The following is a 27,204-nucleotide window of genomic DNA, read 5'->3' on the forward strand; positions in this document are numbered from 1 at the left end:
TCTGGAGCCAGAATGCCTGGGTTTGAATCCCTGCTCTGCTAATTCTTTGCTCTGAGATTCTGGGCATGTTACTTATCCTCTACAACCCTCAGTTTCTTTAACCAAAAATAATAATAGCCCCTATGTTTAAGGATTTATTCTTGGTATGAAATGAAATAATGAGTATATAGTATTTAGCACTGGCATACCATAAGTACTCAGAATATTAGCTCTCCTTAAACTACTAGTTTGTATTCCTCTACCAAGCATACTAAAACACTGGACAAGAAGAAACCACCTGGAAACCCATTTTTGAACAAGGAGAGAAGGAATGAACATACACTTCAGTTCCATTATGGGCCAGGCTCTAGAGCAGAAGCTCTCCATATGTTATGATTGACATGTTGTGTGACATAATCCTCACAACAACATGGTTGAACAGGAATTATTTTATGGATGAGGATACTAGGACCGAGAGAGATTAAAAATTTTGCCCAAGTTTACACTATAGAAAGGGTGGAGCCAGTGTTAGTCCTTCTCTAAACCCTTCTCACATAATAAACAAGGAGCCACCTATGTTTCTCTCATCCTGTCTCTGAGATTCTACACACAGTCCATTGTTTCTGTAGGATAGCAGTACTCAAATTTGGTGCACATAAGAATCACCTGGAATGCTTGGCAAAAACCCTCAATCTACGGCCACATCCTAAAAGATTCTAATTCAAGGATAGGGTCCAGGAACCACAATTTCAGGAAACACGCCAAGTGATTTTGTTGCAGGTAGCTCCTGATCACATTCTAGAAATAGTGTCATAAGGATTAAAACACCCAGTTTTAGACCATGTCATATATATTAAAGATTAGCAGCTGAAATTTTAAGGCATGAGATGTTAAGATTTATAGGTAAATGATGTATTTTAGGTTTAACATAGCAATTGCATACTTTGTATTCATTTTACATTTCTCTCCACAGAAACTGGTAAGTTGATTTTTTGTGAGTTTTTATCTTACCTGTGTGTGGGCCTCTAATTTGGAGTATCTTATTTATAGCAATTGTTTATTAGTTGTTTGTGTATTAGCAGTTATTTATTTAGCCATGATGATTTTAAAAGACTCACCAAATGGAAAATGAATAAATGACAAGAAATACTTTTAGGAAAAAGAAGGAGGACTCTGAGGGTGATAGTTTATAAACGTTACAGAAATTTATCAGGCCTGATTACTTAAACAGTTGTATAAGGACCTATCAGGCATTTAACTGAGGTAATTCCTTTAAAATAAACCATATAGGTCACATAGTGCTAATAAAATATGTTGATGAATCCTTGAGTATGGAGCCCCAATTATATCTCCTTGGGGAGCGGAGAACTCATTAGCGTGAGTTCCATGTCAGTCCTTCCTGCTCTGTTCCCCAACTACTTTCCAGACTCGCTCGACACAAAAGGGTGATCAAAACGTATGTAGCATGGCCAAGTTTCAAAATGAATGGTTCATCTAACCCCACTTATTGAATACATGACATTAGGAAGTATTAAAAGGCTGTTGTGCTTCACTGAGTTTACTTTTTGGTCGAGAGCTTTAAAAAGGTACATTGGGGGGAAAGGATGGAAGAGGGATCTCTATATAAATTCTTAGCTCTTCATATTGCAGATGTTATTCCCGACCCAAGGGGAAAGCCTCAAAGCTGATAAGTTGTTAAATTGGGAGCAGCAGGGTGCATGTGTGTGTGTGTGTGTGTGTGTGTGTGTGTGTATGCATGCACACAGGGAGAGAGACTAACCTGTTTGCTTTCCGAACCAGTAAGTAGTAAAACAGGTTGTTTAGGGTAAAGTCCCTTGAACTAGATAGTTGATTTTAAATACATCTGCCTATAATAATACCTTCTATTTACAAAGTACTTTGAAAAGTTCAAAGCATTTTTTTCCTTTATTATCATTTGAACTTCATAACCACCCTATGAAGTAGGGACAGCAGGTATTATAAGACACCACGGCCACTTAAAAGATGGCTAAACTGAGGCACAAGCATGTCGAGAAACTTGTTCGAGGTCACATAACCAGTTGGTTTCCAAACTGGAACTAGAGCACTGGAATTTTGAAATTTAATCCAGTGCTTTCTTGGCAGAGAGACTGTCCCACTACTGCTTGATCTACCCAGAGTTCACGTGGAGATTTGTGGCTACAATTTAATTGGAGGATACAAATCAGGCATGCCTAAAGAGCTCTCCAGAAAGGAATTTGTTTCTCTTAGGTCATGACTGTGTTAGAAAAAGGAAGTAGAGGATGGAGTCAGTTGTTTTAGACAATCCAAATTACAAGCAAACAAAAACACTTTGTAATCAGTTTCTGGATATTTTGGGAGCTATTCATTTCATTAATTTGTGTATTCATTTTTTAAAGTATCTATTAAGTGCCTTTATATAAGAGACTGTGCTCAGTACTTTGGGGAAGATACAAAGAAATGCATTTAATTTTGAGGGGTTGCTTTGAATTATAGAAATAACAGCCATTTTATTCATTGTCCATTACCACCTGGTAGATGAAATGAAATGCCTTCCTTGCAGAAGAGCAAGATAAAAACAGATGAAGAAACTGGGCAACTAATTTCCTTCAATTCTCTCCCTATAGGAGGCCTTTTTATTTATTTATTTACTTAATAATTTTATTTATTTTTTGGCTGCATTGGCTCTTTGCTGTTGCTCGCGGGCTTTCTCTAGCTGCAGCCAGCAGGCGCTACTCTTCGCTGCGGTGCGTGGGTTTCCCATTGCAGCGGCTTCTCTTGTTGCGGAGCACGGGCTCTAGGCGCACGGGCTTCAGTAGTTGTGGCACATGGGCTCAGTAGTTGTGGCTCTCTGGCTCTAGAGCGCAGGCTCAGTAGTCGTGGCTCACGGGCTTAGTTGCTCCGTGGCACATGGGATCTTCCCAGACCAGGGGTCGAACCCGTGTCCCCTGCATTGGCAGGTGGATTCTTAACCACTGCACCACCAGGGAAGTCCCTAGGAGGCTTTTTTAAAGAAAAAAATGTTGATGACAAATTGTCTTGCCAGGTATACAAAACACTAATTTTGCTATGTCATCTAATCTAAGGTAATGCCCCTTTGAAACTAGGGAGGATGGGTTTAGGTTAGTGCCAGGTTCCTTATCAGGAATACCAAACCAGGATTTAAGGAAAAATGTTAGAATCTAGCCCCAAAAGCAACTTCCAAAAAGCATCTCTGAAGGCCAGAATTAAACCTCTACAGTACTTTCCCCTGCCTGGCTCCAAAATGAACTTTTCCTCTTGACAGGTATGCTTGAGGATGTAGACTAATGGGAACAGAGGCACCAATGGGTGCAAGGAAACAAGCGCAAGGCCCTGTCATTTGTGTGGAAGGTAAGTACGAGTTTGCAAATAATTGTTGTGAGTTTCCTTAGAGGTCACTTAAAAAAAAATTCCCCTGGACAAATTTCTTTACTTTCTAGCATAAACATCTCCAAGCCTGAAGGCAAAACTTGTGTTAATATTTACACACATTATAAGCACTTGTTTGATATATCTCTTTAGTTTATACTACATGTACACAAATAGTATCACTGAGTGAAACTACTTTTTTGTTGCTGTGACAGGTCTTGCTCAGCCCCCAGTGTGGGTGTGTGAAACAGTGTATATGGTCATACGTGCTGTTTATTTGACTTATGTGTATGGGAAGAGTGGAGACTGAGTTAACTTCCCTGTGTCCCCATTTTGCTTCTCTGGGTTTCCATTTTTTCCACTTGTGAAATTACAGGGCTGGAGTCGGTGAGCTCTAAATTCTGTTCCAACTCTACCATCCAATGATACACCAGTTTTTTAAACTATGTCCTCATCGCTATTAAACATACATTTTGTGCTCCAGCCAAGTTAGTATCCTTAGCAATACTGTAGGGTCCTGCTTCAGGAAAACTTGTCATAGTTGGGTACAAAATCATAAGTCAGATGAAACTGTTTTTTTACTTTACAAAAACGATACTTGATTTGCAAAATAATTTTGGAATGGTGGTAAATAACAAACTCTGGCGGCACATTTTAAATAAAAATTTATTTTTAATCCAAGTTTTCAGGAAAAGTAGTGTAGACCGAAAGATACATGCATTAAATCACACACAAAAAAGTTTAAATCTCATAAAATCATAGTCTATTGGATGCTAAAGGAAAATTTCAATCCAACATCCTCAATTCACAAAATAGGGAACTATGGAACAAAAGAGTTTACTTACTTGCTCAAGATCACACAGGTAGTTAACAAAGGCTGTGCAAAAACATCAATTGCAGAATATTTTCCATATTTTTCTCTATTCATATTTTGGGACCACACCTCCTCATTTACCTATGAAGAAAAAAATCACAAATGTTGAGTGCTTAAATTGAGGAATATTGTCTAAAATAAAATTTAAAGTTATAATGCAGACTCTCAATTTCCTCATATGTGGACACATCACATTCTAATAGTGTAAACAGTAAATTTGCATGCATTTAAAGTTATCGACTTATGAGCTCCTTAATTTTGCTGAACTTTGAATTGCCACTGAAATACTACCCTGCTATTATTTTCTTAAATTATTTTAGATTTTTTTGATTTTTCTATAAATAATATTGTGATTTTTATAAGTACAAAGTGGTATCTGTCAATAATATATTTTCTTTTTTAAAAAAATTGAAGTATAGTTGATTTACAATAATATATTTTCTAATACTGACATTCATTGAAATTCCAGATATGCTTATAAGTATTAGTAAGACTGGACTCTGTTGTTCCCAATCATGTAAATCAGTTTTATTTTATGTATCATTCTTTTCACATTCTTGTATTAAATACTAAATAACCTCGCTTTATACAGTTATCATTGTAGTGCAATGATTGGAAATTAAATATTAACACAAAATACTATTCAGTTTCAAGACACATGGCTTTATTTTTGCCATGGACCCCAGCGTTTGAAGTTAGCAGGGCTCTTTAAAACTAATGCTTCTAGCATTTCATTGACTCACACTAAATTGGTCCCTCGATCACCCAGTTAATTTTAACCTTGACCTCCTACAGCTGTACTGCCTTACTCAGTCCAAAAAAACTCCCTGCTTCCACCCTTTCTGCCTTTTATGAAGCAATAGTGGAGAGGAAAAACAAAACCCATTCCTTTAAGAAAGATTCCACCTCCTCTCTCATAAGCAAGTGCCTAATGGTAATTGTGGAGTCTCTACCAAAGTCACTCACTTTACTACTCAGCGTTGGGAGAAGCTGCTGCCGCCCCTGCTGCTGCTGCTGCTGCCGCCGCCGCTGCTGCTGTTGCCGCTGCCACCGCCGGTCTGAGGCTGCAGTGGGTTTCCGTGCAGCACTGCAGAACCCACACCTAGAAGATACACACGTCTACTACCCTGGACACAAGAAAGCCTTGGATCCTCAGTGGGTAAGCAAATCTTTTATCCATTTTGTCCAGAAACTGTGGGAAAGGGAGTGATCATGGAAAGGATTGCTCATCAGACATGCTTAAAATGGACTATGTTAATTTGTCTTCCTTTGAGGGGGGTCTAGATTTGTGACTGGCAAATGTCCTGTACAGTGGAGACTATTGTCTGATATGTACCCCTAACACATTTTTGGGGGGCTATTCATAAAAAGGCTAACCTTGATGTGTGCCAAGCTTTTTTCATTTTTTGCTTTTTAAATGCAAGAAAACATCTAGCCACTCCCAGTATCTCTCTCAAATACTGCAGATATTTTAAAACGCCACATAAAATGACAGGCCGAGCGTTTTCTAAATATTTTCTTCCCAAAGCCAGGAAGCCTTACCCACGATCCTTTAGGGGTATTTAAAAACCATAAGGCATGGTTAGATTTTGAGCATATGGGAGATGGTGGTAGACTAAAATTTCTGTAGCTTTAGTCCAGTGGGGAGAGAAAACGAGGATAAATGAATCACAGTTTGTGTCAAGCCAAGATTCATTTCCCACACTTCGTATGTGGGAAGAGGAAACTACATTTTAATTAGCACATTTTTAGGGAAGAGGGAGGGAATGAAGATGAGGGGGATGGCATGAAGTATTTGAGGGGGAAGAAGAGAGTCTGCAGAAGAGGAAGGAAATGAAGGGGACTGTCGCCAGTACCTTGGAAACGCAGGGAGATAAGCGTGGGGAATGAAGTTTGTTGTTGTGTGTTAGGGTGGGGTTGACCCAAGGGACCATGAATAACCGGAATGCCGCTCGGAGGGTGTGCTTGGTAGTGGATTCGTGACTGTGGAGGACATGTATGCGGGAGGGATGTGCAAGTCGTGGGTAGTAGAGAAAGGTGTGCGTTGCTGGGAGGTCTATTTTTAGAGTAGGTCGTGTCTGGGCGGCCGGGATGGGCGGCCCAGCGTCACCTGTGGATGGATCCACATCCCTGCTACTGGGTGCAAAGTTTACCCGGCCCCGAATTCATTTTGAAGGCTGTCGGTGCCTTGACTTTTCACCTCCAAGAGATCAGCTCTCATAAGGTGTCAAGGCCAGGGGCCAACGTCGGGGTGAAAACCCTCGACGGATGCAAGTGGAGCTCATGGAGAGGGCCCTTGCCCGGCCTCTCAGTGGAGGTGAGCAGGGGAAAGAGGCGCCCCCAAAGGCAACTGTGCTGAGAATACCCAGGCCCCTCCTACGGGGGTCGTGCGGAGGTGCAACCTTAGCAGTGGCCTCCCGCTGAAGACCCAGCAGGCGGTGTGGGCGGCTGAAGCTGACTCTGAAAGCTGTGTCTCAGCCTCGGGAGCTGGGGTTGCGGGGGGGTGGGGGGGTGGCTCGCTCAGGTTAGGGAGGGCGGCATCGCCGAGGCCCCCCTCCTCCCGCTTGTAGTCTGGTTTCCGTCGGGGTCGTTTACTCCTCCGACCCTCAGGGGACGCCGCTAATCGAAGCTGCCTAGCGGGGAGGACGTTGAAGAGATAGATGCTAGGCAGCTGCCCCACACCAGGCCCTCCCAGAGGCCAGGCCAGTAGGGGCCCGGGGCCGCGGCTTCAGAGACAGGGTGAGGGAGGTAAGGAGGGGGCCGCACCAAAGCTTTGGAGGGGCGCGAGGGGCCGCGCGGGGCGGGGCCTTGAGGAGGCGGGGCCAGGAACGTACTGTGATTCCGAGGGGCGGGGCCATGAGCATTTGGGGGCTGCGAGGGGCTGGCCTGTGGGGGTGGAGCCAGGGGAGCCGGGGGCCTAAGGGCGGGGCCTTAGGGGCGGGGCCAAGGGACACTCGGTGGGCTCTCGGCCAGTCCCGCCAGAGCGCCAGCCGCCTGCCGGTAACGGTCGCGGGGCCGCTGGGCGGGAGGGGGAAGAAGGGGGTTTAAATTATATTTTTTAAAAACAGAGAGCGAGAGCTAGAGGCATAGCGACCCAGGTGTCGCCGCTTCCTGCTACACAGGGCTCGGCGCCCAGGTCCCTCCCTTCTCACGCCCCCTCCCCTTCTGCCCTTCCCTCTGGAGCCGTGCGGCGCTTAAGAGGCGGCGGTGGAGGATCGCGCTGCCGCTGCAGCCCCGGCGGCCGCGGAGAAGGAGGGAGGGAAGCACAAAGCCGGCTTCGCGCTGCGAGGTAATCCTGAGGGGATAGAAGGCGCGGCCTTCCCGCCGCTCCTCCCGGCGGGGACGGCGGGCGCCCGCGCGGGCTGGGCTGCGGGGACCCTTCCAGGGGGTCGCGCGGGGGTGGGGAACGCGAAGGCTCGCGGGGTGGAGGGGACTGCCTATTGGCTGCCCCTGCGGCCTCAGGTGGACCCCTCTTCCTCCGGGACTGGAATGGGAGCCTCGGGTTGGTTCGAAGAGGGTGGACCTGCAGGGGAGGATCTCGGGACGCCGCGGGGTGGGCCCGAGTCTTTCGGGCGTCCTCTGGTTTCTCCCGGAGGACTGGGAGTTCTAAAAATCAAGAGCTGGCTGAAGCGTCAGTGACCCGGGGTACTTTAAGCACTGAAGGTGCGCTCCAGGAAGGTGGTAGGTTCCCGCGGTTGGAAAGGGTGGAGGTAAGGGAGGGAGTGTTGGTTAGTTTTGTTTTTCTCATTTAAACAACTTCTGTTACAAGTTGAAAGTATTCAACCAAACCTTTCTCCTGTAATTTGCGTTCCCATCCCCCCCCGACCCACACCCACCCCACCCCTACAAACGTATACATGTTAGGTTGCGCTTCCTGCCCGGGGTGACAGGCAGAGTTGGCAGCAGGTCCGCTTTGCTGGTGTCCAGCCTCTTTGGGGGTATGCTATTATAGCTGAGGCAAGACCACAGAGACAGGTAGAATAAGCTAGGCCTCTAGTAGAATGGCAAGAATGGCCTCAGGTAAACTTTTTTGTTGCAGAGATTTAATTGCAAGTAGGTGCCCGTTTAAAATGGGAGCGTGAGTAAAACCACTCATTTCTTTGGCACATGTGCTGTTGCAGTTGACCTGCTAGAGGGGTATAGAGAGAAATGGAATTTAACTCAACCAAGAGACATTTTTTAAAAATTTATTTATTTTATTCATTTTATTTTTGGCTGCATTCCGTCTTCATTGCTGCGTGCAGGCTTTCCGTAGTTGCAGTGAGCAGGGTCTACTCTTGGTTGCAGTGCGCGGGCTTCTCATTGCAGTGGCTTCTCTTGCTGCAGAGCACGGGCTCTAGGTGCATAGGCTTCAGTAGTTGTGGCGCGCGGGCTCAGTAGTTGTGGGTCGCAGGTTCTAGAGCGCAGACTCAGTAGTTGTGGTGCACGGGCTTAGCTGCTCCGCGGCATGTGGGATCTTCCCGGACCAGGAAGGTCAAACTCATGTCCCCTGCATTAGCAGGCGGATTCTTAACCCCTGTGCCACCAGGGAAGCCCAACCAAGAGGCTTTGAGTGAGGATTATATGCAAGTTTGGTGAAGGAGTTGATAAGGTTTGGGAGAGGGGGTAGGAATCAGCTACATAAACGTGCAGGCACGTTTATGTTAAATTGTACGACATGTTAGATTTAGCAGTATGAAATGGTTGCTTTTCTTGGAATGGAGTGCAACTGCATCATACTGGGTACATCCTAATTTTGACTTTAGAAGACTTCTAATGAGACTGTTAAAGAGAATAAACGAAGAATACAGCATAATTTGTCGTTTTTAAATAAGATGCTGGACTGTTTTTAAAAATGTGTAATTAAGATATGGGACTTATTCATTTATAGGGTTAAGTTACTTTTTAGCTATGTATAAAGTTTTTATATCTGAGTCTCCATTGCATTGTAATTACACTGTAACTCACTCATTTTCTTCTGCTTAAATTGAGCAGATTAACTTTGCAGAGGGAAGACCAGAAAAAAAAAATGGCCACTTTTGCTATATTTAAGTGTTCATTTTTCCAAAGAGTTCAGTCTGTGCTCTTAAAACTCTTTAAATTGACCGCAAATGTTGGCATGTTGGTAATAGTTGCTTTTAAGGAAAAAAAATGGTGTATCTGTTTCGAATGTTAAACATAATTTAAGAGTTCTTGAGGTAGTTGGGTATGAGGCATTCAACATGTTGCAGCTTTTTACAGGTATGATAGAAGGAAATGTTTGTTGGTAAACATTTGACATATTACATATGTGATCATATGCCATCTAGGAACTATTTTGCATAATAGAAGGATTGTATTTTCAGAATATAAGTTTTACATTCCGAAAATGAATGAGAAAATTATACTGTACTCTTTGCTATTTCTAACCCCCTTTTTCAATAATGTTACACTGGGATGAATGTGGCTTCTGCTCAATGATGTTTGAAGTGTGGATCTGGTCTTTGTAAAACCAGAACGTCTTTTGAGATTAAGAGGACACAGCATCAGCCGACCTCCTACACACAATCCTAAATCCTAAATACAGGGTGGGGCCCAACCTCTGGGGTTGTGAGACCTCCTGAAGTAGGTCTGTCGTGTCTGAGTGTTTTTGTCACACTCAAGCCTATACAGGTTGTTAGCTGTTTAATCTCTCCTATCTCAAAGTAGTTGGTTAGCAGTACAGGGCAGCACTTATGTATGTCGTCAGAGTATAAGAAGCATTTCTGTTGAAGGAAGAAGTCACATAAAAGCATAAAAACCCAACTCTGAACAAATTGGGTTTGTAAAATGTTGGGGAATGATAATATCGAAATCTTAACTGAGTTGTTATATGGGAAGTGCTTAGAATATAGTCTGGTACTCAGTGTTTTATGTGTTTATCATCGTCAGTATAAGATGACATTTTTTCTGAAGGTGTCTATATCATGCAACCCAGCAAGTGAAGACTCAGCAGATATTTGTAACAGCCAATATTTATTTGCTCTACCTCTGTGCCAGGCACAGTTTTATATGATTTAATTTACTTAATCCTCATGACAACCCAGTGCCTAAACAGACATAAAGAGGTTAAGTATTTTGTACAGCTACTGGGCACAGACGGGCTGGTTCTGAACCCAGAGCCTGGCTTGAGAGTGAGCCCGCATAACTAGTAGTCCCTGCTGCTATTACACTTGTGGTAATTCTAGCAAATCAATGAAGTACCTTCACAGTATCTCCAAGACTACAGGTGTGCATATGCCTTGTTTAGTAACACCCTCCTGTGTTAGTACCACCAAGTTGTGTTTAAATGTGAATGGTGGTAATCTGCGTTAAGTAGAATCACCTTTTGACTTTGGAAGAGGATTCTCTTTTCACACAACATATGTTTAGCTAGGATGCTAGAATTTGGGCTGTAGTATGTTATCTTTTTAATTACTAAAGATTAAAGTCTTTTTTGTTTTTCAAGCTTGCCAGATGTGTAGGGCTCCAGATGGTCCAGCAGGGTCCTTGGAGGGATTCTGGTTCTGCACTAAATCGGTAGGCCTCATCTTCTGATTACCAACACCACCATATTAACCTGAGGTGAATTTTAACTTAAGTTTGTTCGAAATTCCACCCGAGTTGCCTCTTAAAATTAGCCTGACATGGAAAGATGTCACTTGTGGCTTTTACTTTGTCACTCACATTCCTCAAGGAACTGTGTGTTGCTGCTTCACCAGTGTAGTGGATATGTCAAGCAAATTAATTATAACCTAAATTAGTAGCTGTTTTACGTAATGTTTAGAATAACTATTGTAGAGAGTTAATGTGTCATTTGTTGGCAATTTAGTGAAAGGTAATATTAGGAAAAAATGCTTAAAAACAAGCATACGTTGAATTAAGAAAACTCACATGGTACTGAAGACACAGGTTACTAATCTGTTTCTCATACTAAAAATGCTAATATGCTTTTGCTATAATTAAAATTCAGTGCTGTTTCAGATTCCGTTGGAAATATTAAACTTGTAGATTTGAATAGAAAACATTTTAAATGTTTAATCAAGAGTACTATTCTTTCTTTTAAACATGGACACCCTATTTGAAATTAATTGAGCAGTCATAGACTGTGTCTTGTCATTGAGATTCAAAATGGGTGCCCTGATACTTTATTTCATGTCTTCTATGTTAATGCTTTGTCATTTGATCTTGGGGTCCATGCCCCAGTATTTCTAGATGCGATTGTTATGAGGTCTTTCAGGTCCTGCTAGTGACTAAATTGTCTTGGCCGAAAGCCAAGACAATCTCAAATTTTTACTGCAATGGGTTGTGTATATTAAGAATCTTCTCTAAATTATATAAGTTATCAGCCTTTCATTGACTATGGCTTGAAAGAAAAAAAGTCTGTTACCCCTTGTATATCCCTTATGTATAATAGTTAGATGAATTTATTTTTTTCTTCTGGCAGTAGCTAGTTATGGACACACATGAGTGTAAGCATACTACTTGGGGTATGCTCTTGCCTTCAGGTTAGTTAGAAATGACTCACTTGGCATTCATGCAGTGAATATTTGAATACCAACAGCATGCATAGAGCAGCTTTAACTGAAAATTAACAAAGTGTTGGAGAAAAAAAGGTGTGTGGGTTTTTTGTTTATTTCATGTGTATTTTAATGTTGGTCTGTTATATGTGGACTAATCGCAAAATCAAGTTCAAAAGTAAGTTAATTGCACAGTTGAAAACATACTTGAATGTCAAGAAAGTACTGTTTAACTTACCCTAAAGACTTAGACGATAGCATAGATAATGAGAATCAGTCTCTTGTTTCTTTAAACTATTTTTTGTTGGGTATCTTTGAAAAGCTGCGTTAATAATCTCTTTTAGGTTTCTAGGACATGACTTACTACACTGAAGGAACAATTTAATAAAGAGTATCCTAGAAACCTTAAAGAATGAATGTGGCTTTCAGAGTTGTCTAGCATAACTCAAAAAGTAGTTGCATGGTCACCAAAAGGTATAAGATGGATGAAACCCATCCCTGATATTAAAAGCCTTTTTGTTTTTGTAAATTTTCCTCTTAGGAAGATTGTATAGACTAGTTTTTAACTATGCCATAGCTGAAATGTTATTATGAAAGATGTTTAGGCTTTGACATATAGTTATATCTTTATAATGAGGTTAGATCTAAGTTGAGCTTTTTACCTGATGTCAAGTTGATCTGTTTCACCACCATATACTTTACAATTACTTGTTTAAAAGTTGGCTTTAGTTAAAGCTTGATTGGAAATGGTAAGGCTCCCTGATATAAGATGAACTTTGAAACCTCTTGTTTTAAATTGCCTGAAACTGGGCCTAAGGATGTTGGTGTATAGCAGTACATTAACTAGCAGTTAAGATTGCTACCTCCTCAAACAAGACTACAGTTTGAACCTTGGGTTATGCAGCTCACTTTTTCTGCCATAGGCATACTGACGTCCATAAGATAAAAAAGTTTCCCACAACCAGCCAGCCAGGGGGTAAAAATACTTTTTATAAACTTAAGGGCAATAACAACAACATATGTTCTTAAAACCAATGTCTCAAGAAGCACACCGTATATATTAATAAAACAATTTGAAAAAATTTGATGCTCACAATGTGCATTAAGGCAAGTAATATGAAAACTTAATTCTAAGTAACGTACATGAAATTGTTACTTTATTCTTTTTGCTATCTCTTATACCCTTTTGAATTTGTTCTTGTAATTTTTCACTCCCCCACCAAGGAAGTGCTTACTTTGGATGGAAGAGGAAAGGACAGTGCATGTGTGAGTTCAGGAGCCTGTTTAATTCAGCTCTCATGGCTATTGTTGGTTGCCTGCTAGGGGAGCTGGAATTCCAACAATGTAGAAAGCAGTCAGGTTGGAGAAGTGCTGAGTTTTATCAGTGTCTTGGGGACTTAGTATATGCCTTTAATTTGTCACCATCAGCAATGTTTCTGTGAAGTTCTTCCACAATGGTTCAGCTCATCCTGTGCAAAGACAGCATTTCCTTTTCCCTTTTCCATACAGTATTCTTGTCCTGTCATCTTTTGATCTGCTGGAATGACTAAATGCCATAGCAAAAAGATAGGTTTACTCAGTATCCTCATGGAGAAGGTAGTTAGGTTTATTTGGTATGTCTAAAGGAGTATATTTTGGGATCAAGGCCTCCCCAGGGACTCTTCTTTAAGAACACTCTACTTATAATCCTGCATAAATTAGAGCCAGCAACTGTAAGCTGCGTTGTTACTTCTAATCTCATTTGTCTAATTAGTACATAAGAAAAAGATTCTGTAAGTTCAGACTTTTAATATCTAAGGAAGTGGTTGGGGAAGGGTGATAGAGCTCAAGTGGAGTTGTGAATGGGCTTAAGTGCATAGGGTGAGAGTGTACAGAGGAAAGAGATTGGCAATGAAATCGATATATTTTTCTTATTTCTTGTCCCTACTCCCAATGCTTTTTTTTTTCTTTTTTAAATTTTAAAACAGTGTTCCTTTTACCTTGCCTTTCTCCTTTGACTTTTATTGCTAGGACTGAGTTTTATCTTTCCTAGAGAAAGGTGGAATTTTTAAGGTGATTCCTCTGTGACTGCTGAAAAGTTTGGCTTTCACCTGGAGGTTGCACTAAAAAGAATTTCCTTCCATCTCTCTCCACAACTGTCTGCTTTTTAAATTAAAAAAAAAAAAAGATCTCTGAAACAGAAGTGTAAGAAACCTTGTCATGTAATAGTTGGGAGCCATTATGTATTAAAGTAAAAGACATATCATTAATGAATCAGAAATCCATATTATTTAAACCCGTTTTTTTTGCAAAACTAGATGTACAGTAATTTTGTATTAGGATGTTTGGTTCTTTTTAAGTGGGTATCAAAGATTACATGAATTTTTTCAACCAAAAATGTTGAAAGTAATACAAAAGTAATATATCTTTCATTGATCTCAGTGAATGTTAATAATGACAAAATCATAGTTCTCTAAACACTTTGCTATTGTTAAATACCTTAATGAGATATTTGATAGACAAGATTTGGTCACTAGCCACTGAAAGACTGTCGCCTCTGTAGCAGAATGTAATAGGAAAGGAAAATTTTATGCCTGAATAAAAAGTGTATCTGCTTGACATAGAAAAGGCTCTGAGAAGCTGATTACTTGGTAATCACTTGAGTTAGGTGATTTTATATTGTAGTTGATGTTTTATAATCTGAACTTCCTTGGGCTCTTTAAAAGTGTCTGGTTGGACCATCAGCTTTTGATGAATGGGTTTCTGGAGGGATTGTGACGACCAGTTAAGTGCTTTGAAGAGGGAATCCCTGTTTTGTATCACACCTGAATGTCACAGAACATGCTTCTTGGTGCTTTTGTAATTTGGGCCCAAAGGAAAGAGTGCCATCTACTGAATGGCCAGCATCGAGTTGAGCAGCCCCAAGTTTTTGTTGCAGAACTTTCAGCTGGCTCCTGGAGAAACCAGACTCAACTTCATCGAAGGATTTGACAGGATCTTAGCACCAAGTGGAATTGTTGCTTGCTTAATTTTAATTATGCTTCCCAGCAGGAGGCCTAAACACATGATGAAGAACTAATTCACTGCTTGTTGGAATGCATGGGAAAGGAGAAACTTGAAGAAATTGTTGAGACTTAATATTAAAAAATAGTCTAGCAATGGTTAAATCATTGTTAAATTAAAAGTGTTAAAGAAAGGTATTTTAATGAGGCATGTTTCATTAGTAGTGCTGGTTATTGATGGTCCTGCAGACAATAATAATGTTGTTTAAAATTTGTTTGGGCTTCAAATCGTCAATCATTTGTTTAACTGGAAGTAAGGATTTTAAAAGTATTTGAATAATTTGGTTTGTTTTTTTCTTTTGCCTTTTTCTTTGTCTCAGGTTCTAAGGCAGTGATTCCTACTTGAGTGAATTCACTGTTTCAAAGTGGATTTTGTTCTTGTTTTGGCTTGCTCAAGTGGCCTCCCGTTTTGGTTTTTGTTATGTTTTCCCTAACTTCCAGAAACTGCTTATGGTAGTAGCCATGGGTAGAATTGGAGGTTGTAGAACCAGTTATAGGTCAAGAGTGGAGGTTTATGATACCTGGAATAGACCCGTCAGAGCCAGACAAGAAGGAATTGAAAGGAAACTTTGAAATTGTTATGATAAGAAGAATATCTTTGTTATATATCTATTATATATAATTACTTAATTAATCAGTAACCACTTTTCTCAGCCCCTTAAACCTGCCAAGGGTCATGTTAAGCACTTTACATAAATTACCTGAAGTTTAGTTAAGTAACTTGCCCAAGATCATACAGTTAATAAGTGACAGAGCCAAGACTTGAGCCCAGGGCTAATTCCTTTAAACGCTGTGCTCTACTGCTGTTTATTTAAGCTCATTCTTGTTGGTGACTGCACAAAGGACTTGAACTGAGGTTAGAATGATATTTCTACCTCTGCTGGAAAATATTGGTGGTTTTTGTTTGTTTGTTTTAAGAGGGTGATGAAATGGGTAAATGGGATTGAGATTTTACTAGAATCAGGAAATATATGAGAGATGGACTTTCAATATTTGCTATTTGGTTTGTCTATAATGTTCTTTTGTTGTTGTTGTTCCTTTTGCTATATTATTTATTAACTTGAAACCACAAGAAAAGTTTATTATTGAAACATTGAATTGTTTCACATTGCTTAAAATCTGCTACTTCTTGGGAGGAAGGGTTAAGTTGCTGAAGGAATTTATTCTGGATTTGGGGGTAGGAGCAGGGTTGGGATAGGGAGGGATTTGTTAGTATTTCTATATTTTGCTTGCTCCTAAATACTTTTAGGTAGTAGTACTTTTTGATGTGGCAGTAATATTCCATGTCCACAGCACAGTAACATTCAACCATGTGCCAGTCTGGTCCTGGAGGAACCTCAGCTTCTTGTGCACATCAGGTATGCTCTGTAGACCAAATGAGTACCATACCTGACATTGTGTACTTATACTTTTGAAAGCATGTATTCTCAGTTAAAAGAAATTTAACACCTGAATAATATTGAATATGTTTTTGGTTTTTTAAAACATATTTTGTTTTTAAAAGCCATCCTTATTACTTTAAAAGGTTGGAAATCATTATTTTGGTATAACCCAAAGCTTTTAAAATTATAGTTCAGTGATGGTTGTGCTGTGTATTCTAAAACCCAGTTACTCTTTTGGGACTTCTGACTCTTTCCCTTCATATGTAAGAGCATAAAGCGTTATTGTCCAGAAAACACCCGTAGGAATATCAATTATGTAACTCTTTGGGATTCTGACTCTATCCAGTCAAACGTAAAAATAGCCAGCAACAACTAAGACAACTGTACAAAAGATGTTACTTGCCAGTGTGTGATGAATGCTAAATGACAGGTACAGATGACAAATGCCATAGGTCATCTGGTCAAGAAAAGAGCACCATGGATGGAATGGTCAGAAAAAGGTCCCCAGGAAAGAGGAATAAGGATGGGCCTTTAAAGGCACAGTAGGATTTCACTAGATGCAGACCATGGAAAGGGTTTTGGCAAGAAATTACTGTCCATGAAAATAGTAATCCTTTTTGTGTAGCATGACAGGAGATAGTTTATAATCGTGGTTCACAATCTCGTCTCACTGTAAGGCACTTGAAGGCTGCAACATACTCGTATCAGAAACAGTGCTGAGGACACACTTCCCTAGGAGGTGTGTTAGAATATTGTCGGGGAAGGGGGAGAGAGTGGTAGGTGTGGTGAAAATCATGTACCTTTTAACAGATTTTCTCTCTGAACCCCATGTGAAAATGATTGGTTCATAGAAACATCCTTCTACTGCTATTTTGAAGCCAGTAATGCTTAGGAAAGTTGTTACTTGAAAAAGAATTTAGAAATCCTCATCATTTCCAACACTGGACAAGGAAAGCCTCCTTTGGGGAAGAGGTGTACATTTTTTTAAAATCCGAATTTATCCATCATTTACTGTTTGCTGAATGCCAAAGTTTCATTGATGGTTCTGTTATAACTTTTAACTTTAATGTGTGGATAGATAGAGTTGTTGATACTATGAGGTATAACTTCAACTTAGCTTTTATAAATAACATTGTCTGGTTTTGGATTTTAGAGAATTTGTTCCAAGTGTCTGAATTCTCTTAGATTTAATAGTATTTATCACTTACTATTTGAAAAATACTTAGTGTAACTATTCAAGTTATCTTGAGCAAGTCACTATTTCTTTTTCACTGTAGTTTTTTAAATATATAAAATATGTAAGGGGTTGAGATCATTTTAAGATCCATTTTAGTTTGAAGATGCTGTGATTGTAGTTCTAAGGAAGGTGAGTTTACCAATTAGTAGCTTTAGCTGGAAGGTGACCAAGAAACCTATGATTGTACTATATGATGGTCCTGGGAATAGATCTAATAGAAAGCCAAGACCATGAAAGTCCTTGGCTCCGTGTATATGTGGCAGTTTAGAAAAGGACATCATCATTCTAGGAACTTGTCACCTCCCAGAGTTTTTTTCAGTTCTTCAGAAGCTAAGGGCCCTTGGCAATGGACAATGGATGGACCCTTTTTGAAAACAATGAAATAGTCAAGGATAGCAATTTTTCTTAAAGCCAACTATAGAAACATTGTAGCATATTTTTATAGAAATGGTGCTTTCCATTCCCATCACAACTTTATTATGTTTAGTATACTAGTTCCTCATAAATATTTCTCTGGCCTCTTTTTAGCTCTTCTGAGCAGCTTTATGCTTCCTTTCACTTGTTCATTTATTCAATCAACAAATATTTATTGAGCACTTACTATGTGCCAGGCCCTGTTCTGAGTGCTGGGAATACAGCAGTAAGCAAAACAGACAAACCCTCCTGCCTTAATGGAGTTTATATTCTTGGAGGTAAAGAGAAATAAATAAGTGAAGTATATATTTTGTTAATATAAATATTATGGAGAAATATAGAGCAGGGGAGGAAGATAAAGGGAGTGTTAGGGGGCAATGGCAAATTTAAATAGAGTGGCTAAGTGAAGTCCTCACTAAGAAGGTGACATGTATGCAAAGACTTGAAGAAGGTAAGAGAACGCGTACAATCGGTATTCCGTATCTGTGGCTTCTGCATCTGCAGATTAAATCAACCACAGATCAAAAATACTTGGGAAAAACAATTCCAGAAAGTTCTGAAAAGCAAAACTTGAATTTGTTGTGTGCCAGAGCCTACTTACATAGTATTTATAACTATTTACATAGCATCTACATTGGCTTAGGTATTATAAGTGATCTAGAGATGATTTAAAGTATATGGGAGGATGTGTGAAGGTTATATGCAAATATTAGGCCATTTTATATTGTATAAAGGACTTGAGTAGCCACAGATTTGGGTATCGCCAGGGTCCTGGAACAAATCCCCCTCGAGTACTGAGATGACTGTGTAATATCAAGGGGACTATCATGGCAGGCAGAGGGAATACCAAGCATGTGGTACTTGGTGTTGGGAAGCCACTGGATGACCCTTAGAAGTGGGACACGATCTGACTTATGTTTTAAAAGGATTATTTTGGCTGTGTTTTGACACTAGACCATAGTGGTACAATAATCTTGGTGCAAGATTGTGTATCTGTTAGAGGTGGTGAGATTTGAGTGGATTCTGAATGTATTTGGATGATAGAATCAATAGAATTTACTGACTGGGATGTGGGGTATAGGTGAGTGGAAGAAGTCAAACTTGACATCAAGGTTTGGGATGTAGGCAAAAGTTTTCAGGGGGAACAGTTTTGGGGAGTAGTAGAGAACAGAAGTTCAGTTTGAGACATAAGTTTTTTTGTTATCTTTTTTTAAAAATTATTTATTTATCTTTTGGCTGTGTCGGGTCTTAGTTGTGGCATGCAGGATCTATCGTTGTAGCACACGAGCTCTTTGTTGTGGCATGCAGGCTCAGTAGTTGTGGTGCATGGGCTTAGTTGCCCCGTGGCATGTGGGATCTTAGTTCACTGACCAGGGATCGAACTGGTATACCCTGCATAGCAAGACGGATTCTTAACCACTGGACCACCGGGGAAGTCCCATGAGACATATTAAGTTTGAAATGTCTATGAGTGATGTTGGAGTAGATGTTTCTGTGAGTGGAAGGTCAGTGCCTAGTTATTGGCTGACTGTATAAAACTGGGAGTTGTCATTATTTTCCTCTTTCATTTAAAAATATTTGCATATTTAATGCCTTTGATGACTAGAATAAACTTTGCTGTAGTAAGGGTTTGATGTATTGCTGTATACATCTTTATTCTTTGGAGGGGTTTAATCTGTCTTGTAAAATCTAGAATTTACTTTGACTTCTAAGGACACTTAGTCCCAAAGGAAATCTTTTCCTCTAGGGACAGAACAATTTACTTTTAAGCAAAATGTGAAAATAAAAAGTGTTGTTACTGCCCTTAAAAATGTGTATGTGAGGGCTTCCGTGGTGGCGCAGTGGTTGAGAGTCCGCCTGCCGATGCAGGGTCCACGGGTTCGTGCCCCGGTCGGGGAAGATCCCACATGCCGCGGAGCGGCTAGGCCCGTGAGCCATGGCCGCTGAGCCTGCGCGTCCGGAGCTTGTGCTCCGCAACGGGAGAGGCCACAACAGTGAGAGGCCCGCGTACCGCAAAAAAAAAAAAAAATGTGTATGTGAATGTAAAATGGAACAGTTTGGCTGATCCTCCAAAAGTTAATATGGTTTAATGGTTAAAAATAGTTACATATTGATAGTTTCCATTATGACCCAGCAATTCTATTCCTACATTATACACTCAAGAGAAATGAAAACATGTTCACACAAAAACTTGTACACCACTGTTCATGGCAGCATTACTCATAATAGCCAAAAAGTGGAAACGGCCTAAATGTCTATCAGCTGATTAATGGATAAATAAATGTGGTATATCCATGCAATGGAATATTACTCAATCATAAAAAGGAATGAAATGCTGATACATTTTACTACGTGGTTGAACCTTGAAAACACTATGCTAAGTGAAAGAAGCAAGACACGAAACACCACATATTGTATGGTTCCAGTTGTTTGAAGTGCACAGAATAGGCATGTCCATAGTGACTGAAAGCAGATTGATTAGTGGTTGCCAGGGGCAGGGGATAAGGGAAATAGGAAGTGTCTGCTTAATGTGTACTGGGTTTCCCTTTGGGGTGATGAAAAAGTTCTAGAACTAGATAATGTTGACGGTTGCACAACATTGTGAATATACTAAAAACCACTGAATTGTACAGTTTAAAAGAGTGAATTTTATGGTGTGTGAATTATATCTCAATTTTTAAAGGAAGATACCAGGAAAAAAAGTGTATGTGCGCACCCATATGTACACAAGAACAACTGAAACAACTTACATGGATCTTATTCCTAAAATCAAACTGTTTTCCCAGTAGAAAGTTGATGAAGCAAGAATTACCACACTAAACTTGGTTTAGCTTGGTTTGCTTAAGGAGGCAGCGTTAAGATACTTAGATCATTCAGGTGGAAATCAGGAAGCAGTTTGTGATCCTATTTGGTGGCAAGTCATGGGTGAATCTAAGTGTTTCTAAATACCCAATTTTATGGAGATGACCTAGATAAGCAAAAGAAGCCTCTATTATTATCATTTATGTGGGTTTCAGAGAGCAGGAACCAGTTTATAAATGTTTATTAGGTCTTAAGTCATTAAAGATGGCTTAATTTTTTTCTCCATGCCTGTAATTTAAAAATATGGAGAACTCAATTCCCAACAATTTTTTTAGACAACCCACGATGATATTTACCTTCTTAAAAACATTATTACCATCAAAGAGTTGCCTGTTGAGGAAGTACAGGAAAGGATTGTCTTTAACTTTCATGTACCACTTACCCTAATGTTATTTTTTTATTAAGACATAATTTGCATACCATAAAATTTACCCCCTAATTTTATTATGAATATATATATATATATATATATATTCCTTTATTAGAATAAAAATGTCTGGAGAACAGAGGTCCATATTATTTGAGTGGCTTGATAAGTTTTCAGCATTTTAAGGGAAGCATATGAGGACCAGACCAGAACCATAGTGGGAAAAAGAGACACTTATGTAACTGACTCCAGCACCAACCTGAGAGCAATGCTATAGCAACAATTTAAAGGAAGTGCAGGTGGGCACAGAAAAGGGAAATGTTTATTCCAATGGGAAGAAATGATTCATGGAGGAGGATGGAATTTGAGTTGAGCTTTAGAGGATCTCTTAAATGTTGACGAGGAGAGTAAATTACTGACCGAAATAATAGGCTATGCAAAGGCATGTGGATCTGTGGATGGATGTGGTGGGAGAGAAAACAGGAAGGTAAGGTTGAGAGCACCAGATCATGAAGGCCTTGGGTGCTATTTTAAGAAATTTAGGTTTTATTCTGTGGCACTTATTTTAGCTAAAGAGAGGCATAATCAGATGTGTCTGAGATTTGTTGTTGTGAAGAATGTGGTGATAGAGAGTGTTGGCAGAGAGGCAAGTTAGGAAGCATTTAGAGATAAGCAAATGAACTGAGGCAATGGCTTTGAGGTTAGAAAGGGAGGAATGGGACGTTTTGGAGACAGAAATCCATACAACTTGCTGAACAGTTCAGATGTTGAGAGAACATTTGATCACCAGGGATAGAAATTTAAATATTGTGTTTTACTCCACTTCGAATACTCTGATTTATGACAGAGGCAAGATACACCTGTAAAACTAGAAATTAGGTAGATTCAGCAAGTCTTGAATGTATCTTTTCCTTACTATACATAAAAGACTTTAGAAATGTGACTATTTCGTAATCTTCTTTAATTTTTACTGCTTGTCAGCTATTACTCAATTTTCCAATCTTTGGATATGTTTTCATTTGTGCATTTGGAAATGGTTGAATAGTCATCATTTTGGCAAAAGAATAGTATTTTTGTTTCCAAATGAAACTGTCTCCCTATGCTGTGCGCTTTTGTGTTTTATTTTAAACTTTTGTGTAGTGGAATAATAAAAAAGAGCTGAAGGTAGTATTGGGCATTGCAATATTAAGTATTGTACGCTGTCATTACAGGAAGTCATTGGGCCATCTTGAAATTTCCCCTTTATTACATTTAGTGGTTTATCTTGTAAATTCTAAAGTAACACATGGTAAGCACCTGTAAGAAACAATTAGAAATGTCAAAAGAAGTATGTGCAAAGTCATTTGTTTTTTTCTGTGTAAATTTAGTGGAGAATCCAATCCAATAAGACTTTTTTGCACATTTGTTTAATGAAACAACTAATATAAGATTTGGCTCCTCTGATGTTTCTCATCGCTTATTTACAGGCATGATTGGCCATTTTTGTTTGTAATTCCCTTTAATAAAACATGTACAAAGAGGGTGTCATATTAGGACACAGTGATTTTATAAATGGCTGAAAGAAAATACCAGATTTGACAGAACTGACTTCTAAAATATCGCAGTATAAAACTTGCTTTCATGCTTAAAAATCCTAAGTATTAAGTAATGTTTAAAATAACCTATTCAAAAGCAACTCAATAAAATTAAAAAATATTTTATAGACATTACAATATAATGAAAGTTTAAAAATCAGAAACAAGAGCACTCGCTGATTTTTTTTTTAAAGCAAGAATGATTTTATTAACTTGATTTCTAAGGTAAACTTACTATTTGAGTCACATTTTTACAAAATCAATTTCATTTTAAAATATCTGAAATTAACTTTTGAGTATGAAATATGAGGACATGAAACAAAATCCAAAAGGCACAAAAGAGTATAAAGTGAAAGTTGTCACTCCATCCCTGAACTACTACACTTTCTTTCTTCCTTGTATATTATTCTAGAGATATTTTTCATTCTTTATTTTTAAAATCCTGAATCAAGGCTTTGCCTGCCTACACCTGGTGGATGAATTGCTGCAAAAGAAATAAATAATAGCTGTAGGCTCAAAACAACCTGACGAAATAGGCAGCCCTGTTCTTCTCATAAGTGTGGTTTCTAGATTCATTGTCTCTTTTTATTAAAGAGTGTGCTTTCCTAGCTTCCCCTCCACTTAAGGCAAAGGTATGGAAAGTGGGAGGTGGTTAATTGTAATCATCTTTCACTCATATTTTACCCTAGGCAATGACAAGTAACTTTTATGAAATGATATGTGCTAACAAAGCAAATTCCAGCTGAGAAGTGCTCCCATGCAAAAACATTCTCTAGTACCTAAGGAAAAGAATGGTCAGCCTTTCCCATCTTTGTGCATCTACCCTGTTATGCCAGCTGGACTGGACTGCTTCTAAAACTTTACTTTTAGTTTTTTAGTACTTGGCATTATTTTGTTGACTCTGCCTTTGGCTGTCCACCAAGTCATAAGATTTTCTCCCAAGCCTTGGGATTACCTGACTCTAAACTTTCTGATACTGGACTTTGGTTTCTTTTCGTCTTTAGATGGTATTTAATAGAATGTCATTCTTATGCAGATACTGTAAATAATAGTTTCATATTTGTGCTGTGTGTGGAAGGGTCCTTTTAAAAAGTTTTCCAATGTATTTTTAAATTTTTGTACTGGTTATCTTTTATTGGTCATTGTTCTCAATTAGGGTATGAAAAGATTCAGCAGTGATCAGTTTCCTCAAGGAGGAGTGTCAGGCAAAGGTCATGGTCAGTGTGTCCTCAGCAGTGGGCCTTCTTCAGTGGTATTTGCAGAGCTGCTCATGTTTGAGTTCCTTCTAAGAAAGGCAGTAGTTGAAAAGCACCTAAGCTGCCAGTACTGTAGAAACCCCAGCAGTGTTAACTTTCTTCACGTTGACATACCTGTTGTCATACCACTGGTAACCTCTTTGGAACACTCCAGCAATGCCCTTAGGGGCAGAATCCTGCCTCAGCATCCAACTTGGCAGCTCCCCTATTTTAACATCCATGAGTTTCTTTTTCACTGGTGCAACTGATGCCATCTTTTTTTTTTTTTTTTTTTTTGCGGTACACGGGCCTCTCACTGTTGTGGCCTCTCCCGTTGCGGAGCACAGGCTCTGGACGCGCAGGCTCAGCGGCCATGGCTCACAGGCCTAGCCGCTCTGCGGCATGTGGGATCTTCCCGGACCAGGGCACGAACCCGTGTCCCCTGCATCGGCAGGTGGCCTCTCAACCACTGCGCCACCAGGGAAGCTCCTGATGCCATCTTGGAATCCTGGATGTGTGCCAATACTTTTTATTGTGCTAAAATACACATAATATAAAATTTACCATTTTAACCATTTTTAAGTGTACAGTTCAGTGGTATTAAATACTTTCATAATGTTGGGTAAACATCACCAACATCAGTTTCCAGAACTCTTTTCATCTTGTAACACTGAAATTTTATACCCATTCAACAATAACTTCCCATTCCCCCTCCTGTATTCCTGGATCAGAAAAATTAAGATCAAGATTTTGGGTGATACAAAATCTGTTATTCCTGTTCCTAATCAAGATGTAATTTGAAACCCTCTATACAGGTCTGTATTATGTAACAAAGATTATGATTGACATTCAAGACCCAGGAATTGAGACAAGGGACACAGAACCTATGGCCTTTGATACATATTTCAAAGTGAAGAATTTAGCTGCATTATAATTGGAAGAGACCTCACCCTTCAGCTGTGCAAATTATATGTTGGTGGATGGGAGAGGGGGTGATAATTATGGGAGAGGCAGGGATCAGCAAACTGGTGCTAGCTGATCTGCTAGCTCTGCCCCCAGGACCCAATAAAAAGGAATTTTCCCCAGTAATAGAAATTGGGGTTCCACAGGTTTGTAGGTTTCATTGGATGCTAAAATTCTGCCTTTGTTGAATCATTCAGACTTTCTATTATGAGCAGAAGTGGGAATTCTCTGTAAACTTTATCATTTGGAGAGGCAAAATTTGGGAGAGTAAAGAGGAGGATGAAATCTAGACTCATAGAATTTTGGAAATCCTCACCTCATTTTTATGGGCGAAGGACTTCGTTTGATTGAGTGAAATGACATGTTCAGAGTGGCTGATGTAGACTCACAACTGTGATTCCTGACTCTCAGTCTAGTGCTTTTTCTACTTTATCACATTACCAGCCATCTTAACCCATTCATGCAATTCTGGGGTGAGGGAGTTCACCAGAATTCCACTTGACCTTCCTTAGAGCAGGGTTTAGGCAGGATTGGAGACCTTTATCTCTTAGGGATTTGAAGCTGCTTTTCAAGAAATAGTTGGTACCTTTCTTTGTTTTAATCTTTCATTGAATTAGGGATTGTATTGTAAAGAAGTTTTTCTTCTAAAAATCTGGACCATGTCGTGAACTTTCTTATTATCTTGACAAAAAGCTATGCTGATCTTCTATATATTGTTCCAGTTTGAGCATACTCACCACTGAAGCAAGTCATGTACATGGTAAGTGTTACTGACATGTTTAGGAACATTATATTGAAAATTCAAACTAGATATATTTGGCTGCCTTGATTTTTTTTTTTTCTTTCTTTCTGGAAAAGAACATATTTAAATGAGAAACAGTTCCACCCTCTGATGAAAAGAAAAAGTTTTAGGTCATTTGTTTCAGTAAAATAGATGATAGAATTTATGGCCCCAATTTTCCATTATTTTCAACTAAGTGTCCCATTACATAAGGCACAGCAAAGGAAGAAATTGGTCATAGAAATGTTAATGTTTTAGTATAATTTTGTGATTAAACTCAGTTATCAAATAAGATTTTTAGCTATCATATGTTGCATCATACCAAGGACTTTGAATGGAATCAGATTTTTTTTTCAGTGTTTTGCTATAGCATTTGGTTTCATGACAACAGTTTCAGTAGGCAGTGTTCAAGATAACCTGGTCTTTTCAAAATATTTATTACATATGGCCTTATGTAATACATCCTTCTCAGGAACTGAAAAGACTCATTATTATGGTGGGTGTGTAAATAAAATATAATTGCTTTTGATTTTACTATGGGTATAAAAGATGTGTTTTGCTCTGATTTTAAACCAATGTTAATAGGAGTAGGTACAAGGTCAGAGTACTTACTGGAGAACTTTGAGTTCAGTGTTTAAGTTGATTTAAACTACTTGGAGGCTAGCTGTGTTTCATGATGACAGTATTTGTATTTAAAACCTTATAGGTCAATTTTATGAAAACCATGTCATATTTCTTTTAATTATTGATTTTTTAAAAGCTTCTATTGGTGTTTCTCCCTGAGATTTTGGTCTATAGAGAATAAAATGTCTTTTAAATAGATGCTTCAATTACCTGAAATTCCTTGGGTCCTTTAATGGAAGAGAACCAAATGATTAAGCACACAAGGGAGTTTCAGGGATGTATTGGAAGCAATGACTTCTACGTGGGTGCTAAAGTCAGCACACTTTGACTCCAGTATCTTCTTTTGTCTAGTGTACTTACAATCAACATTCAGAGGGAAAACTGTAATATTTTGCACAAGTCTTAAGCAATAAAGATAAATGTATTCACGAATGTATATGAAACCAGAAGTTGGAATGATGGCTTTTAGATACTGGAGGAACATAAGTGAGAAGGCCACATGTTTGGCTGGTTACTATAAGAATTGACATTTATTTACCATTTATGATCAGAGTAATTAATTATGGGTTTCTCCAAAGTGTTTTGATAACCCACTACATTTTCTTTTAAGAGGTTTAGTCATAAGGGTTTGGGCCTTCTGTTCAGGGATGGCTTTTGTACACAGTTTTATTTGAAGTCTCATATGAAGGCCCTAGACTACTGCTGTCCCCTTCCCCAAAATACAAGTGTAATTTAAAATTTTCTAGTAGTCATGTTGAAAAAAAAAGAAACGTGAATTTTATTGAACACAATTTAAAAATATCCAACATGTAATCAATATTAATGAAGTGTTGATTCATTGAAATATTGATTCAGTGAAAGATTAATGAAATATTTTGCTCTTTTTTTAATATACCAAGTCTTTGAAATCCTGTATATATTTTACATTTTAGTACATCTCAGTTCATACTGGCTGCATTTCAAGTACTCAGTGGTCACATGTGGC

At 39.1% G+C, this 27,204-nt stretch overlaps 1 protein-coding gene across 6 annotated transcripts in view; it reads left to right on the plus strand.

Moving 5' to 3' along the window:
* The first annotated feature begins 5,188 nt into the window (after positions 1 to 5,188).
* The window catches only part of ADD3 (adducin 3), a 125,644-nt gene continuing 103,628 nt past the window's right edge, over positions 5,189 to 27,204 (plus strand). For 3 of the 6 annotated variants that reach the window (XM_082673519.1, XM_082673517.1, XM_082673523.1), the window contains exon 1: positions 5,189 to 5,402. The gene's annotated coding sequence lies outside the window, so the exon portion shown is untranslated. Of the gene's footprint in view, positions 5,403 to 6,476; positions 6,561 to 7,365; positions 7,533 to 27,204 lie in introns of those variants that run through there. The other 3 variants (XM_082673524.1, XM_082673516.1, XM_082673521.1) reach the window with 3 other exon arrangements.

This window comes from Grampus griseus, assembly GCF_964374135.1.
Source record: "Grampus griseus genome assembly, chromosome: 16".
Taxonomy (NCBI): Eukaryota; Metazoa; Chordata; class Mammalia; order Artiodactyla; family Delphinidae; genus Grampus; species Grampus griseus.